Genomic DNA, 12,239 nt, shown 5'->3' with positions numbered 1-12,239 from the left:
GTCTATCCTCATAGGGAAGGTTTCTGATACATGGGATCAACTTTGTCATCCTCCTTTGTACATTTTCCAGAGAATTTATATCCATTCTGTAATACGGTGACCAAAACTGTGCAGCATAATCTAAATGAGGCCTAACCAAGGATGTATAGAGTTGAAGAACAACCTGAGGACTCCTATTATTTATGCTTCTTGATATGAAGCCAAGGATTCTATTAGCTTTATTGCGAACACTTATGCACTGTTGTCTTGGTTTCAGATTACTGCTAACCAGAACTCCTAAATCTTTTTCGCAATCCGTAATATTAAGATCCACATTATTTAGTTTATATGTGGCATGGTTATTGTCCTGTCCAACATTTAGAACTTTGCATTTGTCTATATTAAACTGCATCTGCCACTTCTCCGACCACTGCATCAGTCTATTCAAATCTTCCTGGAGTGCTCGAATGTCCTCGTCAGAATGAATTCGACGGCCTATTTTGGTGTCATCGGCAAACTTGCCGATGTCGCTCTTTATGCCCTCATCTATGTCGTTTATGTAGATTGTGAACAGCAGGGGGCCCAACACTGACCCCTGTGGAACACCGCTCGTGACGCTTCCCCACTCTGATTTCTCCCCATTTATGCAAACTCTCTGCTGCCTATTTGTCAACCATACCTCTCCTCCTATTCCATGTGCTTTAATTTTCCTCAATAGTCTCTGATGTGGGACCCTGTCAAAAGCCTTACTGAAGTCCATATACACAATATCATATTCATTACCATGATCTACCTCCTCAAATACCTTAGTGAAAAAAGTTAATAAATTCGTAAGGCAGGAACGCCCCTTTGTAAAACCATGCTGAGATTCGTTGATTAATTTATGCTTTTCAAGGTGGCTACGAACTGCCTCGGCAATTATTGATTCCATAAATTTTCCCACTATGGAGGTTAGGCTTATTGGTCTATAGTTCGAAGCTATGGACCTGTCACCTGTTTTGAAAATAGGTATCACATTTGCCATTTTCCACTTATCTGGCACCATGCCAGTTTGTAGTGATATGTTGAAAAGATTAGCCAAAGGTGTGCTAAGCTCCTCTTTACATTCCTTTAGAACCCTTGCATACAGTTCATCAGGGCCTGGGGATTTGTTAGGTTTTAATTTATCTATTTGCCTAAGGACCATGTCACTTGTGACCCTAATAGTGCACAGTTTATTATCGTCCTGTTCTACATAATTTATCATTACTGGAATATCGCTGGTATCCTCCTGTGTAAAAACTGAGAGGAAGTATGTGTTAAAAATTCTACACATTTCCTTATCACTGTCAGTGAGCTGACCCGAGGAACTTTTGAGTGGGCCTATCTTGTCCCTGATCTTACTTCTGTATACCTGAAAGAATCCTTTTGGGTTAGTCTTCGATTCTCTTGCAACTTTAACCTCATAATCTCTTTTTGCTTTTCTAATTCCCTTTTTTATTTCTCTCTTTAACTGAATATATCGATTTCTCAATTGCCCCTCTCCTCTTTTGATTTGCCTATATATGCCTCTCTTTTGACCAATCAGATATTTTAATCTATTGTTCATCCATTTAGGATCATTTTTGTTTGATCTGATTTCCCTATTTGGAACATAATTTGACTGAGCAGCTAGAACTATGCCCTGGAAAGCATCATATCGGCAACCATCACCACCTACCTGACCCTTAGTCAGGTCATTCCAGTTCAGCCCACCTAAGTAATTTTTCAGTCCTATGAAATCAGCCAAGCGAAAGTTAGGGACGGAGACTTGATTGCCATTATTAGGGGAATTCCATGATATATTAAAACTGAGTGATTTGTGATCACTTTCCCCAAGCTCATCATTAACCTCAAGATTATTAATTAGTGTTTCCCTACTGGCAAGAACCAAGTCAAGGAGGTTATTTCCCCTAGTTGGCTCTGTCACAAACTGTTTTAAAAAACAATCCTGGATCGTATCAAGAAAGTCACCTGACTCTAAATTTCCTGTCAAATTGCTCCAGTCAATCTGTCTATAGTTGAAATCTCCCATTAGCACAACATTTTCGTATGTAGATGCCTTACGAATTTCGTCCCATAGAAGTTTACTGCACTCCCTATCAAGATTTGGGGCCCTGTAAATCACACCCAAAATTAGTTTTTCTCGGCCCTCGAGAAGCTGTAACCAAACAGATTCAGTGGCTGACGCTTCTAATTTAATATCTTGTCTAACACAACAATTTAAATTGTCTCTGACATACATCGCTACTCCACCACCTTTCCTGTTGACCCTGTCAGTGTGGAATAATTTATAGCCTTGTATGTGACATTCAGAGGGCATCTCTCTATCTTTCAGATTAAGCCAGGTCTCTGTTATAGCAATAATATCTATGTTTCCTGCACTTGCAATTAATCTTAGCTCATCTATCTTATTTCTTACACTCCTGCTATTAGTATAGTAAACCTTAAGGGAGCTAGTCCCTTGCTGCCCTCTGCTGTCCCCCTTTGTTTGCTGACCTGATCTATTGTCTTTATTTATAACTTCATGCTGAATGCCTTTTATACATTTACTGTTTCCAACCCAAGTGTTGCAACCTGCTTGTTTCCCACACACACCCATACCTCTATCTTCCTTCAGTTTAAAATCATAGGCATTTCACCAATGGCCTTCTCAATCGAGTCTGCAAGTGCTACCACCCCAGCCCCAGAGAGATGTACCCCATCCCTTGCATACATATCATGTTTGCCATAAAAGTTGTTCCAGTTGTCAATGAATGGGATTGCAAGTTCCTTGCAGTATCTGTCTAGCCAGCAATTTACACCAATTGCCCTAGACAACCATTCATTTCCTACTCCCCTTCTAGGCAAGATGCTACATATGATTGGGATCCCTCCCTTAGACTTAATGAAATCTATAGCTGACCTGTACTTATCTAGCAGCTCTTCTCTCCTACCCTTCCCAATATCATTTCCACCAGCACTGAGACAGATAATGGGCTTGTTCCCATTACCTGACGTGATATTATCCAGCCTGTTGACAATGTCCCCAACACCAGCTCCAGGGAAGCACACTCTATCTCTCATCTTCTTATTCCTATTACAAAAAGCACGGTCAATATATCTTACCTGAGAGTCACCAACCACAAGAATGCGCTTGCCTCCATTAGCAGGGGCAGTAGTACCCTTACCTTCACTGGCCACTGAAGTACATTCATCCTGAAGAACAGAGAAGCGATTTCCTACCTTCAGATCTTCACTCTTAACTTTCCTTACTCTGATGCGCCTTCCATTACTGTGAACCACTCGCCACTTGTAGCAGGTGCTGGACTGCACCTCACTGCTGGTAGCCGTTGCTACCTCCCCAGCTACAGCCTCCTCACAGCGAGAGACAGACTGCACCTCACTGCTAGAAGCCTCATTCCCCACAACTCCAGCCACCTCACACTCTCTCCCAGACCCATTGAGGTGGACCTTCAGCCTCCTAATCTCCTCCTGGAGAAGCAAGACCTCCTCCTTCAACTCTCCAACCTCAATTTTTAAAACACTGCAGGAGCAAGCCATGCTTTGTAACCGTCCACACTAATCCCCAAAGCAGCTCAGGGTCTGTGACCTCACGTGACGACTGACCACTGAGTACTGACGACTGACCACTGTCGAATACCTAAGCTTGGAGCTGATGTGTTCAGTACATCAGTCTTGATGTGTTCAGTACATCAGTCTTGATGTGTTCAGTACATCAGTCTTGATGTGTTCAGTACATCAGTCTTGATGTGTTCAGTACATCAGTCTTGATGTGTTCAGTACATCAGTCTTGATGTGTTCAGTACATCAGTCTTGATGTGTTCAGTACATCAGTCTTGATGTGTTCAGTACATCAGTCTTGATGTGTTCAGGACATCAGTCTTGATGTGTTCAGTACATAAGTCTTGATGTGTTCAGTACATCAGTCTTGATGTGTTCAGTACATCAGTCTTGATGTGTTCAGTACATCAGTCTTGATGTGTTCAGTTCATCAGTCTTGATGTGTTCAGTACATCAGTCTTGATGTGTTCAGTACATCAGTCTTGATGTGTTCAGTACATCAGTCTTGATGTGTTCAGTACATCAGTCTTGATGTGTTCAGTACATCAGTCTTGATGTGTTCAGTTCATCAGTCTTGATGTGTTCAGTACATCAGTCTTGATGTGTTCAGTACATCAGTCTTGATGTGTTCAGTTCATCAGTCTTGATGTGTTCAGTACATCAGTCTTGATGTGTTCAGTACATCAGTCTTGATGTGTTCAGTTCATCAGTCTTGATGTGTTCAGTACATCAGTCTTGATGTGTTCAGTACATCAGTCTTGATGTGTTCAGTTCATCAGTCTTGATGTGTTCAGTACATCAGTCTTGATGTGTTCAGTACATCAGTCTTGATGTGTTCAGTACATCAGTCTTGATGTGTTCAGTACATCAGTCTTGATGTGTTCAGTACATCAGTCTTGATGTGTTCAGTTCATCAGTCTTGATGTGTTCAGTACATCAGTCTTGATGTGTTCAGTTCATCAGTCTTGATGTGTTCAGTACATCAGTCTTGACGTGTTCAGTACATCAGTCTTGATGTGTTCAGTTCATCAGTCTTGATGTGTTCAGTACATCAATCTTGATGTGTTCAGTACATCAGTCTTGATGTGTTCAATACATCAGTCTTGATGTGTTCAATACATCAGTCTTGATGTGTTCAGTTCATCAGTCTTGATGTGTTCAGTACATCAGTCAATGTGTTCAGTACATCAGTCAATGTGTTCAGTACATCAATCTTGATGTGTTCAGTACATCAATCTTGATGTGTTCAGTACATCAGTCTTGATGTGTTCAGTACATCAGTCAATGTGTTCAGTACATCAGTCTTGATGTGTTCAGTACATCAATCTTGATGTGTTCAGTACATCAGTCTTGATAAACTGAAGACATCATCTCCAGGCTGAGGGACTGATTACCTCAAACTCCTCATCTTAAAGAACGAGACACATGTGCAACATCTTTGCTCTAGAGGTTTAGCCAACCAGTGGCTTTATCAACACAAATTCAAGGACATAATTGGAAGACTGTATAACTCTATAATAAAGCTGAGGTAATGCTCATCTTCCAGCGTTCTTCTCTGTTGATAAGACACATGTAACAGTTAGGTATCTTTATTCGAAACGTTTCGCCTTCACAATAGGCTTCTTCAGTCGAATACAAAAGAGTTTAGCAGAAGCAGTAGAGATGTGAAGACCATGTAATCAGTCTATCACCCTTGAAGACAGCTTTGATGTGATCAGTCCCTCAGCCTGGAGAAGAGTTTTGCTCCACAGTCTGGAACAGTGTTCCAGACTGTGTGTTGCAACAGTGACTCATTTATCAACGTGTCGTTTTTGTAAGCCATTTATTCACAACAGATAAATGGCTCAGAGAACCTCCAGGTTGATAAATTAAACACGTGTGGTGAACCGTGTTCTCAGAATAGATACCCAAGTGTTGGACACGTGTCTAATTTATCAAGAAGCATCATAGTGGAATACTGTGTGTAGTTAGTGTCGCTGCCCCGCTAGCCTCGACTGCAATGCAAATGAAGGAACGACCATGTGTCGTGTCCCTGCTGACCATAACTCACCTGAGGACGTGAGAGGCACGTCAACCAGCCGAGTTAGAACTCTGTCATCATATATTCTCTACTCAGGGACACACAAGTCATCGTTAGTCATCGCTTTCGTAACGTTTCTGAATAAAACACAATATTCGATTTACGGTATGGTATTGAGAGGACGTTTCGCCCACCAGTCTTTCTCAGTCCTCATTCACAGAACACGAGCGTATCTATTTGTGAGTCGGTAAAATGTTAGATAACAGTCACAGATGCAACTAATGTGACATTTTATTGTGGCAACGTTTCGCTCTCCAGGAGCTTTATCAAGCTTAACGAAGCTTGTCACATTAGTTGCAGCTATCGGTAATTCTACCTTTATTATTGACTTGATAACCCCTACTGTATGGGGATCTCACTTTCAAGGATCACAACAGTGCCACGATCGCACGTGCAAAGAAAATGATAGGATGGATAATGAGAACTTTCAAAACGAGAGATGCCAAGCCCATGATGATCCTTTTCAAATCACTTGTTCTCTCTAGGCTGGAATACTGCTGTACATTAACATCTCCATACAAAGCAGGTGAAATCGCAGATCTAGAGAGTGTACAGAGATCCTTTACTGCACGTATAAGTTCTGTCAAGCACCTTAACTACTGGGAACGCTTGGAAGCACTTGACTTGTACTCGTTGGAACGCAGGAGGGAGAGATATATCATAATCTACACTTGGAAAATCTTGGAAGGAATGGTCCCAAATCTGCACACAGAAATCACTCCCTACGAAAGTAAAAGACTGGGCAGGCGATGCAAAATGCCGCCAATAAAAAGTAGGGGCGCCATTGGTACACTAAGAGAAAACACCATAAGTGTCCCGGGCCCAAAACTGTTCAACAGCCTCCCATCAAGCATTAGGGGAATTGCCAATAAACCCCTGGCTGCCTTCAAGAGAGAGCTGGACAGATACCTAAAGTCAGTGCCGGATCAGCCGGGCTGTGGCTCGTACGTTGGACTGCGTGCGGCCAGCAGTAACAGCCTAGTTGATCAGGCCCTGATCCATCGGGAGGCCTGGTCATGGACCGGGCCGCGGGGGCGTTGATCCCCGGAATAACCTCCAGGTAACCTCCAGGTAACCAGGTAACAAAGAATCGCATTATAATGCATTTGTATCTCTTTTTCCATTAGTCAAGACCAGGAAGCCAGGAAAGCAATAGCAGTCAGTCTTGGTAGTCGATGACAGCCGTCTGTCAGTCCCTGTCTATCTTGTCTGTCAGCGGAGTCAGAATAATGGGTCTCATAATGATGCCCCCCCCCATAATATAGGTCACCAATGGGGGGTGGGGGTGATTTTCCTCTGCTCTGAGAGGGCTTCAATTAATTAATGTAATTACTGTTGTGTTGTGGTTCTAAGAGTAATCTGCAGTGTTGACAAGTGTTATGTGGAGCATGTGTGTGTGTTGACCTGTGTTGGAGTGGTGACCTGTGTTGTAGGGGTGGCCTGTGTTGGAGTGGTGACCTGTGTTGTAGGGGTGGCCTCTGTTGGAGTGGTGACCTGTGTTGGAGTGGAGACCTGTGTTGGAGTGGTAAGTTGACCTGAGTCGCTTCCCATTGTAGTTCCCACCACATGTTAGCGCCAGACAACATTCACTGCCACTTTTATCGTGGGGAAAGTACCTGGCAATAATTACTCTTGGGAATGAAAGCTGATTCAGAAATTTTCCAAAGGAAACCCCATCCTCTGGAAACCTGGAATATATATATATATATATATATATATATATATATATATATATATATATATATATATATATATATATATATATATATATATATATATATATATGATGGACATAGATAGATATATAAGATAGATAGATAGATAGATAGATAGATAGATAGATAGATAGATAGATAGATAGAGAGAGAGATAGAGAGAGAGAGAGAGAGAGAGAGAGAGAGAGAGAGAGAGAGAGAGAGAGAGAGAGAGAGAGAGAGAGAGAGAGAGAGAGAGAGAGAGAGAGAGAGAGAGAGAGAGAGAGAGATGATGGAGATAGATAGATAGATAGAGAGAGAGAGAGAGAGAGAGAGAGAGAGAGAGAGAGAGAGAGAGAGAGAGAGAGAGAGAGAGAGAGATGATGGAGATAGATAGATAGATAGATAGATAGATAGATAGATAGATAGATAGATAGATAGAGAGAGAGAGAGAGAGAGAGAGAGAGAGAGAGAGAGAGAGAGAGAGAGAGAGAGAGAGAGAGAGAGAGAGAGAGAGAGAGCTCAGTGTGTATACACCGTCATACATACACCGTCGGTGTATGCATTCTATGAACATGTATTAAAATTCATAACTTGGTTTAGTCCATCAGTTTCAAAAATTCATGGCAAATATTTTCTTTTTTTTTTTTTCGAGTGATATTAAGTTTCTCTTCAATGTCAGTTTCCAAAATTTATTCCGATAAAGACAATTTTTTATTTCGAATAATTATTACAATAATTGTTATTATTATTATTATTATTATTATTATTATTATTATTATTATTATTATTATTATTATTATTGTTGTTGTTGTTGTTGTTGTTGTTGTTGTTGTTGTTGTTGTTGCTTTTATTATGGGGAAGCGCTAAGCCCGTATGGGTCATACAACGCCTGAAGAATGGGAGGTGGCCAGGTTGCATCCTACGAAAGGGGGGATAGCTCCAGCGCCTTTGATCAAAAGCGCTTCACTGGCATCAAAGCATCACAGGATAACCCAGTAGAGCCAGCCTGTGTGGCTTGTTACTACTAAGATCCGGAGGTCTACCCCAGGATGCAACCCGCGACAGTCGGCTAACACTCGGGTGCCTAGTCAGTACTAGGTGAACGGGGGAAGGACGTTTGCCTGGACCTGGAGAGAGTTTCGGGGGTCATCGCCCCCGCGGCTCGGTCTGAGACCAGCGGTAGACTAATGCTCAGGTACCTGGTTACCGCAAGTGTATACACTGAGAGACATGCACCTCTCAGTGTATATACACTGAGAGACATGCACCTCTCAGTGTATATACACTGAGAGACATGCACCTCTCAGTGTATATACACTGAGAGGTGTATGTCTCTCAGTGTATATACACTGAGAGACATACACCTCTCGGTGTATATACACTGAGAGACATACACCTCTCAGTGTATATACACTGAGAGACATACACCTCTCAGTGTATACACACTGAGAGACATACACCTCTCAGTGTATATACACTGAGAGGCATATACCTCTCAGTGTATATACAGTGAGAGACATACACTTCTCAGTGTATACACACTGAGAGACATACAACTCTCAGTGTATACACACTGAGAGACATACACCTCTCAGTGTATATACAGTGAGAGGCATATACCTCTCAGTGTATATACAGTGAGAGACATACACCTCTCAGTGTATACACACTGAGAGACATACACCTCTCAATGTATATACACTGAGTGACATACACCTCTCAGTGTATATACACTGAGAGACATACAACTCTCAGTGTATATACACTGAGAGACATACACCTCTCAGTGTATATACACTGAGAGACATACACCTCTCAGTGTATATACACTGAGAGACATACAACTCTCAGTGTATATACACTGAGAGACATACACCTCTCAGTGTATATACACTGAGAGACATACAACTCTCAGTGTATATACACTGAGAGACATACACCTCTCAGTGTATATACACTGAGAGACATACACCTCTCAGTGTATATACACTGAGAGACATACACCTCTCAGTGTATATACACTGAGAGACATACACCTCTCACTGTATACACACTGAGAGACATACACCTCTCAATGTATACATACTGAGAGACATACACCTCTCAATGTATACACACTGAGAGACATACACCTCTCAATGTATACACACTGAGAGACATACACCTCTCAATGTATACACACTGAGAGACATACACCTCTCAATGTATACACACTGAGAGACATACACCTCTCAATGTATATACACTGAGAGACATACACCTCTCAATGTATACACACTGAGAGACATACACCTCTCAATGTATACACACTGAGAGACATACACCTCTTAGTGTATACACACTGAGAGACATACACCTCTCAGTGTATATACACTGAGAGACATACACCTCTCAGTGTATATACACTGAGAGACATACAACTCTCAGTGTATATACACTGAGAGACATACACCTCTCAGTGTATATACACTGAGAGACATACACCTCTCAGTGTATATACACTGAGAGACATACACCTCTCAGTGTATAGACACTGAGAGACATACACCTCTCAGTGTATATACACTGAGAGACATACACCTCTCAGTGTATATACACTGAGAGACATACACCTCTCAGTGTATATACACTGAGAGACATACACCTCTCAGTGTATACACACTGAGAGACATACATCTCTCAATGTATACATACTGAGAGACATACACCTCTCAATGTATACACACTGAGAGACATACACCTCTCAATGTATACACACTGAGAGACATACACCTCTTAGTGTATACACACTGAGAGACATACACCTCTCAATGTATACACACTGAGAGACATACACATCTCAGTGTATATTTCCTTGCCTGGATTTTAGACATATGCTAATACACATTTTTCATATAATTTTCAAATAATTGGATTGATTTATACAAATATTCAGGTTTTATATTTATTGCTGAATAATCTACATAATCTACATATAAAAGGCACTTGATACAAAATGTAGAAAAAATGTATATTGTAGAGGTTTTACTCAGCCCTGGTAGGCCTAGTCTTTGGTCTTTCTACCTTTGGTAGGCCTAGTGTGTGGTTTGTAACTAAAATAGGCCTAGTCTTTGGTTTCTATACATTTAGTGGGCCTAATGTGTGGTTTATAACTAAAATAGGCCTAGAGTTTGGTTTATACATCCAAGATAGGCCTAGTGTGTAACCTAAATACTTAAGGTAGGCCTAATGTGTAGTCTTGATAACTACAGTAGGATTAGTTTGAGGTTTTCATACCTATGGTAGGCCTAGTGAGAGTAACTTCTGTAAACATGATAGGCCTAGTGGTAGCAGCTTACACATATGAATGGTAGGCCTAGTGGTAACAGCTTTCAAACATCCATGGTAGGCCTAGTGGTAGCAGCTTTCACACATCCATGATAGGCCTAGTACCAGCAGCTTTCACACATCCATGGTAGGCCTACTGGATGCAAGCTTCACTCATCCATGGTGTGTGAAGTCTCTCCTATACACCACCATGGTGGTGTATAGGTGTGTAGGTGGTGTGTAGGTGGGGTTTAGGTGGTGTGTAAGTGGCGTGTAGGTGTGCAGGTGGTGTGTAAGTGTGCAGGTAGTGAGTAAGTTGTGTGTAAGTGGCGTGCAAGTAGTGTGTAAGTAATGTGTAGGTGTGTAAGTGGTGTGTAGGTGGTGTGTAGGTGGCGTGTAGGTGGTGTGTAAGTGTATGTAGGTATGTAGGTGGTGTGTAGCAGGTGTGTAGGTGGTGTGTAGGTGTGTAAATGCGTAGTTTTGAATTGTTCCAGCCACGGTAATGTGGGTTAGTTGTGAATTGTTCCAGCCACGGTATTGTGGGTTAGTTGTGAATTGTTCCAGCCACGGTATTGCGGGTTAGTTGTGAATTGTTCCAGCCACGGTATTGTGGGTTAGTTGTGAATTGCTCCAGCCACGATATTGTGGGTTAGTTGTGAATTGTTCCAGCCTCGGTATTGTGGGTTAGTTGTGAATTGTTCCAGCCTCGGTGTTGTGGGTTAGTTGTGAATTGTTCCAGCCACGATATTGTGGGTTAGTTGTGAATTGTTCCAGCCTCGGTATTGTGGGTTAGTTGTGATTTGTTCCAGCCACTGCATTGTGGGTTAGTTGTGAATTGTTCCAGCCTCGGTGTTGTGGGTTAGTTGTGAATTGTTCCAGCCACGGTATTGTGGGTTAGTTGTGAATTGTTCCAGCCTCGGTATTGTGGGTTAGTTGTGAATTGTTCCAGCCACGGTATTGTGAGTTAGTTGTGAATTGTTCCAGCCACGATATTGTGAGTCAGTTGTGAATTGTTCCAGCCTCGGTATTGTGGGTTAGTTGTGATTTGTTCCAGCCACTGTATTGTGGGTTAGTTGTGAATTGTTCCAGCCTCGGTGTTGTGGGTTAGTTGTGAATTGTTCCAGCCACGGTATTGTGGGTTAGTTGTGAATTGTTCCAGCCTCGGTATTGTGGGTTAGTTGTGAATTGTTCCAGCCACGGTATTGTGGGTTAGTTGTGAATTGTTCCAGCCACGATATTGTGAGTCAGTTGTGAATTGTTCCAGCCTCGGTATTGTGGGTTAGTTGTGAATTGCTCCAGCCACGGTATTGTGGGTTAGTTGTGAATTGTTCCAGCCACGGTATTGTGGGTTAGTTGTGAATTGTTCCAGCCTCGGTGTTGTGGGTTAGTTGTGAATTGTTCCAGCCACGGTATTGTGGGTTAGTTGTGAATTGTTCCAGCCTCGGTATTGTGGGTTAGTTGTGAATTGTTCCAGCCACGGTATTGTGGGTTAGTTGTGAATTGTTCCAGCCTCGGTATTGTGGGTTAGTTGTGAATTGTTCCAGCCACGGTATTGTGGATTAGTTGTGAATTGTTCCAGCCACGGTATTGTGGGT

Source organism: Cherax quadricarinatus, chromosome 49, assembly GCF_038502225.1.
Source record: "Cherax quadricarinatus isolate ZL_2023a chromosome 49, ASM3850222v1, whole genome shotgun sequence".
NCBI classification, from domain to species: Eukaryota; Metazoa; Arthropoda; class Malacostraca; order Decapoda; family Parastacidae; genus Cherax; species Cherax quadricarinatus.
Note: the sequence above shows the minus strand (reverse complement) of the source record.